General features: G+C 37.3%; 1 protein-coding gene across 1 annotated transcript in view; it reads left to right on the forward strand.

Annotated features, from left to right (window-relative positions):
- Positions 1-1,930: 1,930 nt before the first annotated feature.
- si:ch211-241b2.5 (uncharacterized) overlaps positions 1,931-7,500 on the forward strand; it is a 33,093-nt gene continuing 27,523 nt past the window's right edge. Inside the window, exon 1 of the mRNA XM_056447092.1 lies at positions 1,931-1,989. The gene's annotated coding sequence lies outside the window, so the exon portion shown is untranslated. The remainder of the gene's footprint in view (positions 1,990-7,500) is intronic.

The following is a 7,500-nucleotide window of genomic DNA, read 5'->3' on the forward strand; positions in this document are numbered from 1 at the left end:
CCCAATCATCCCCATACACAAAATTGGCTCTATCACTGTCTCTCCACTTCACCTATAGCTAATGTGTGGTGAGGGCACTGGCGCTGTTGTCCTGTGGATGCTGTCGCATCATCCAAGTGGAGCTGCACACTGGTGGTGGTGTGGAGAGACAAACACCCCTCATGATTGTGAAGCACTTTGGGTGTATAGTCATACACAATAAATGCACTATATAAATACACATTACATTACACATCTTGTATTATATACTCTATAGTAAACAGTTGAAGTGGATCTAAATTATTGATATTTTAAATGAGAAATATTGATATTATAATGTTATTTTTTTTTTAAAATAGGGGTTATTAATTCACATTTTAGTTTAAGGACTACTACGAGGCAATATAATAATAGTTTTAATGAATAATTTCTAATGGAAATTTTATTTTGTCTTTGGACAACAGTGGTTTATTCTGTAGCCAATCAAAAATAATATTTTTAAGGTGGCTAATAATATTGAACTCAACAGTTTAAACTAAAATATTGTGTTAAATATTTCTCCAGTCAAATAAATGAGGTCTTTCTCCATAAGAAAATATAAGAAATACTGTAAAAAATAATAAAAACATAGTTTGTCTTCAAATATTAAACAAATATTAAATTAGTAGTTAAATGTGTTATAACAATTAATCAATAATATTCATTCATTTTCTTTACAGCTTAGTCCCTTATTAATCTGGGGTCGCCACAGCGGAATGAACCGCCAACTCAGCATTTGTTTTATGCAGTGGATGCCCTTTCAGCTGCAACCCATCTCTGGGAAACATCCATACACACTCATACACTACGGACAATTTAGCCTACCCAATTCACCTGTACCGCATGTCTTTGGACTGTGGGGGAAACTGGAAAACTCCACACAGAAACGCCAACTGACCCAGCCGAGGCTCGAACCAGCGACCTTCTTGCTGTGAGGCGACAGCACTACCTACTGCGCCACTGTGTTGCCCTAATCAGTAATATAATATATTTATTTAATAGTATAAAAAATTTTGTCAGAATAATTTGTATTTCTATTTCTTATTATTTGCTCATCCTAAAACAGATTTCTCACACAACATATAATAAACAGTGCATGAGTTTTACTGTTGCAATGCTTTATAAAGATTTAGGGTTATTTTGCAACGTCGGTTTTCATTCACAATAAGGTAAAAAGGACAAAAGGAAGAAAGACATGAACCAAGAAGTAGATATTGTGTCTGTGATGATGGGTTGGGCTTTTAAACACGTTAATAGCATCCAGATGTGTTATCAGGAGAGCTGTTTCTGTCGACGGTTGTGGGAAATGATGAATACTAAATTCCTGTCAAGTCTCTGCAAGTCAAAACGAAACTGACACACAATAGACTGCTAAATAATCAGAAGCACATTTCTTACGTAAGACTTATGCTATCTATCTACCTACCTACCTACCTACCTACGTACCTACCTATCTATCTATCTATCTATCTATCTATCTATCTATCTATCTATCTATCTATCTATCTATCTATCTATCTACCTACCTACCTACCTACTTACCTACCTACCTACCTACCTACCTACCTACCTACCTACCTACCTACCTACAAAACAAAACGAATAACGGCGCGATCTTCTTCCGGTCGCTGAACCTTCTTGAATTCGCTGAATCATCGTTTAATTCGTATTTCATAATAGATTTGCGTCGGAAATCAGAGTTTAATAATATTTACATGTTTATTCCCGTGATGTTTTACCGGATTGTGAGCTGATCTAACGTCGTGAAGTTCTCAGTAGCCACACGACGCAAAGCTGAGGAGAAATCCGGAGTTTCTCAAAACTCGTCATCGCACGTCACAGATCAGCAACCAATGAAAAGCTAGCATGTGGTTAAAAAGCATGCTGTTCCTCTCAACAGTCGTGCAGAAACAAAACACAGAGAAACAGGCTACACACGTCTGCTCATGCGCGGTATTCATCATCAATCAGGTAGGCAATGTCTGAATCATCTAAGCTCTAGCAGCAGATCAAACGAATGGGTTTAAATCCCTGTTGTATAATTAAGCGTATTTAATAAGTCCCAGATTAAAATATATAACACAGTAGCCTACTTGTATTAAGTAATGGAGTATTTCTGAACCATAAAGTACTTGAATTAAATCGTTTTGGTTATTCTATGTTTGCTCTGGTAACATAAACAAATGTAGGGTATTTTGCACTACAATACACCACAGTTTACTGTAGTAAAGCTAAAGTGTATTGCAGTGTTTATTGCAGTTTATCAGTTCACTATAGTTAATACTACAGTATGCTATAGCATTCATTAACAGAGTTGTGAATACTATATACAGTATAACACATTTTACTATAGCATGGTTCAAGTACATTAGTGTTTACTATGAATTACTATAGTATTTTTTTCATGTGGGATTGGGATTTAAAGTCATGTGTTGTGCTGACTGATTTAAACATCATAAATGGTGGTTTTGCTGCCAAATGTGTTTCTGTAATCTGACACGGGTTATAAAGGTTGCTTGTTTTTGTTCACAGAGAAACTATGGACTGATAAAGTATGACTGGCATGTCTTTTATTGCTTTTATCTAACCTATTTATATAATTTAACATATGTCATATGTTGAAAGGAATTTCCATAGTGGATATAAATGTGTCTATCCTGTATAATGAGTCTCAAATACAGAAAGCAGAGTAACACTAGAATATTTGATGACTTTAGACTGTCAGATAGCTGACATGTCCTGGCATGCGAGTGGGAATCCTCCTCAGTATCTTTTAATCATGGAAAATATTGGTCAAAAATCCACTATATTATCTGTAAATGATATAATCTTGTGTATGCATTGTCATTGGGGTCAATACAATTTTATTTAATAGGTAAATAGTTCAAATTTATGTAGTAGAATGCTCATTTGTGTGTATTTAAAGCAAATGTACATAGGTTAGTGCATTCTTCTGATGTTGGATTCACTGTTATCATAGTAGATCGCTGTTGTGTCTGTCATAAAGTAATCTGTGTGATTTTGAAGCTTACTTGCTTACCTGGATAGAACATATTTGTGGTAGATATAGGTTATAGTTTTAGATAGGTATAGTTATAGGTCATATAGGTTGGTAAGAGTTAATAGTTGAAACCACAAATTTGAGTTAATTTACTTTCCCAACCACGTAACCCATGGGTTGCCCAAAGGTTACTCACCACCTCTGTTTTTGTGTGAGTGTTAAACATGTAGGTGTTGTGTTATTTAATTCGCTAGCATTTTCTTTTTTTCCGTGGCATGAACTTTAGTGGCTCGGGGAAGTCGACCTCAGACTGGTTTCCTGCTTATACTTAGTTTTACAATAAAGCATCAGTGTAAAGATTGATGAAGAGATATAAAATCTCATTTTATAATCCACAAGTGCTGTACAGAAGGCACTTTTTGAATATTAAATGTATAATACAATTGACTCTGCTGAATGTATAATACAATTGACTCTGCTGCTGATTATCTAATGGGATTATCTGAAAAAAAAGCTTCCACTTCACCATATATCAAAGTTTGTTTGTTTATCATTTATTTTGTCACAACGTGTCGACCGACATGGTCTTCATCAGGTAAAGCAGGGGTCACCAATCTCGGTCCTGGAGGGCCGGTGTCCCTGCAGGGTTTAGCTCCAACTTGCCTCAACACACCTGGCTGGGTGTTTCAAGTATACCTAGTAAGACCTTGATTAGCTCATTCAGGTGTGTTTGATTAGGGTTGGAGCTAAAATCTGTAGTACACCGGCCCTCCAGGAACAAGTTTGGTGACCCCTGAGGTAAAGCATTACAAATGGGAGTACTCAAGAAATAGTGAAACAGCTCTACACAGCACCTGCAGTCAATCACCACAATCAGCCAATAAACAGGAGCATTTACACACAATAATCTACATATAACAATATGAGATGCATTCATACTATTACAAAAAAGATTTAAAATACAAATCTAACTTTTAACTTCCTCGGAGACAGAGTATTCAATATATAAATATAGCGCATCACACCTGCACAAAATCACATCAATCAACCACAAGGCCAGTAGACCTAGGGGAAAACAATTGTGTACACATATTTAGTATACAACTGTATAGAATATAAATACACTTGCAAAAAGGATTTTAAATCAAAATCCAAATTTAAACCTCTCAGGGAGAAAGTGTTTAGTGTGTAAATGTAAAACGCTTCCCTCTGTAATAAAAGTCTGTCAGTGTCCCCACCCCTTCTCGGCACCTTCACTTGTTCAATGCCAATATATCGTAATGTCGCAAGGTTATGTTTCAATGCATTAAAATGAACAGAAATAGGATTTCGTTGATCGTTTAATCGTATCCCTGCTGAAAAATCCAGCTTAAACCAGCCTAGGCTGGTTGGCTGGTTTTAGCTGGTTGACCAGCCTGGTTTTAGAGGGGTTTTGGCCATTTCCAGGCCTGACCAGCCTGGTTTAAGCTGGACATAGCTGGTTTTGGCTGGGCTCCCAGCCTGGCTAGGCTGGTCAAGCTGGTTTTAGCTGGTCATCTCCGAGCCCGACCAGCTAAAACCAGGCTGGAAATGGCTGGAAACCAGCCTGGAAATGGCCAAAACCCCTCTAAAACCAGGCTGGTCGACCAGCTAAAACCAGCCAACCAACCTAGGCTGGTTTAAGCTGTTTTTTTCAGTAGGGATATTACTTCTGTGTTCAGCAATTCTTGTTTTAAACACCATCTTGTTTTACCGATGTAGGCTAAACCACAAGGGCATTTAATCATATAGATCACATTTTTTATATTGCATGAAATCACACCTTTAATCTTTAATTGCTTACCTGAATGGGGATGCCTAAAAGCTGACATTTGGTTGTAAAATTACACTGTGCGCATTGACCACATCTATAATTCCCCTTCAGTTCAATTCAATTCAGTTCAGCTTTATTTGTATCGCGCTTATACAATGTAGATTGTGTCAAAGCAGCTTCACATAAAAGGTCATAGTAAATAGGAACAGTGTAGTTCAGTTTGTAGTGTTTAAGTTCAGTTCAGTTTAGCTCAGTTCAGTGTGGTTTAATAATCACTACTGAGAGTCCAAATACTAAAGAGCAAATCCAACGATGCGCAGCTCTATAGATCCCGAACCATGCAAGCCAGTGGCGACAGCAGAGAGGGAAAACAACTTCACTAACTGGTGAAAGTAAAGAAAAAAAACCTTGAGAGAAACCAGACTCAGTTGGGCACGACCATTTTAATTTCTCCGCTGGCCAAACGTCTTGTGCAGAGCTGCAGTCTCAGCGGCAGAGGCTGGAAGCTGGCCTCAGCGGAGACTCGTCTGTCTCTGGAGCGTCACAGGAATCCCTTCAGGAACTGTGAAAGGATTATCCGACCGTTCAGAACCTTGATCTGCTCTCACTAACATTTGTCGCAGGTTAGGATCTTTTTCTACAAATGTTTGTTTTTGATCAAGCACCTGTCTTTTGAGGTTTTCTAGATGTGCGCACACTTCTGTTTTTTGCTATCATTTATTGTCCCATTTCTGACTCCCATTTTGTCTTGGACAACCATGACATGGCTAGAACCTATTACAAAAAATAAAATAAAGTACACATGTTAAATAAAAGGGCAGCACGTTGGCTCAGTGGTTAGCACTGTCGCCTTACAATAAGAAGGTTGCTGGTTCAAGTCCCGGCTGGGTCAGTTGGCATTTCTGTGTGGAGTTTGCATGTTCTCCCTGTGCCGGCGTGGGCTGACATGCTCCGGTTTCCCCCACAGTCCAAAACATGCACTATGTGCGGATTAGGAAAACAAAATTGGCTTTAGTGTATGAGTATGTGTGTGAATGAGTGTGCATGGGTGTTTCCCAGTACTGGGTTGCAGCTGGAAGGGCATCCGCTGTGTAAAACATGTCCTGGAATAGTTTGCAGTTCATCCCGCTGTGGTGACCACTGGTAAATAAGGGACTTGGCTGAGGGAAATGAATGTTAAATAAAAAATAACAGATGGTAAGTATGACAGCACCTTAGTACCTTATATTTTATTAATCTCAAACTCAAGATAACTTCCCTGTTCAATAATTTAACAGCAATCAGCACAAAGGAGTTCTTATTTTACACATCAAAATCCTGAATTGTCGTCTTGAGGGTATCTTGTTAAAATTCTCATGTTAAATATGTGTATCATCAGAAACAATTATCTTAGCTTTTTTTCTTCACATTGGCTACCTCATACATATCTTGAATAGGTCTTTTTCACTTCCCAACCTATAATTTTGAAAGCATTCTGTACTAATCTAGCAAGTTTTAGCCCTCATTACTATTACTCACATTTTGAATGAATAATTTGGTACATTGCACTTATTATGTATGCACTTATTCCATTATACTTATATTTTAAAAATAATCTGCATGTAATTACATTTATAATCACACTGTTGACCCATTCCTTACATTTTAAACCTACCCATACCACCAAACCTGCCCCTAAACATACCTTTATCCCACCTCGGGGGTCCTTAAGTGTTGTGTAATACAATATGAACACAATAGGTGCGTCCCAAATCGCATACTTATGCACTATTCTACGCCATTTTGTAGTATAAATAGTGTAAGTAGTGCGTTCACACTGAAAACTCCAATAATAATAAGTGCACTTCAAATACCCAGATGATGCACTTGTTCTACCGTTAAAATGAAGTGAGCAATGTTGGACACTTCACGCACTCAATGGTCGCAGTTTTGCTAACGTAGCACTGATGTTGGATTATATATTTTGGATTGTAATAGCAAAATTCTCCTACGAGAGTGGTTATAGCACCTCCCGATGGTGAATGTTATACTCATGGCAGGTATTATTAGGTAGTTTGGTCATTAATTTCGCTAATTTGGCAACCCTCAAACGTCATCTGGGAAAGGTTACCAAAGAAACCGTTTGTGTCCCATTTGGGATGACACTACATTCATATAATTTAATGTTGAGTGTGTAAGTGCATAAGTGAATAGTGTGCTATTTAGGATGCAGCTAAAAGTGCACTATACTTTCTTTTAGATGCAAGTTTTAGATAGTGATTAAGGCCACTTAATATTACGGTTGGGTACCAAAACCCAGTGCCAATATGGATATATACAAAATATGAATTGATGTATCCTTTGAACTTTAATTATATTGTTCAATTAAAATGCATATTTCTTTTCTCAAATAAAACGTTTTTCTAGAGTCATCCACTATAATTTTGTGGCTCATAAGAATTTGTCACCGGTACCATTTTAAAAGTATCGATTTAGCACCGGTATCGAAATGACCCAAAACGATACCCAAACGCTATTTAACATGAAGTGGGCCCTAAACATTTAATAAAACTCTTAGATATTAATAAAAATGTTGTCAGGCATACATATTTGTCTACAAACAAACTTTTCTCGCAATATATTTTAATGTTTTTAGATGACAACACACACACACACACACATGTACAGCAATCTTTATGGGGACTTCTTA

This window comes from Danio aesculapii, chromosome 21 (assembly GCF_903798145.1).
Source record: "Danio aesculapii chromosome 21, fDanAes4.1, whole genome shotgun sequence".
Classification (NCBI taxonomy): domain Eukaryota; kingdom Metazoa; phylum Chordata; class Actinopteri; order Cypriniformes; family Danionidae; genus Danio; species Danio aesculapii.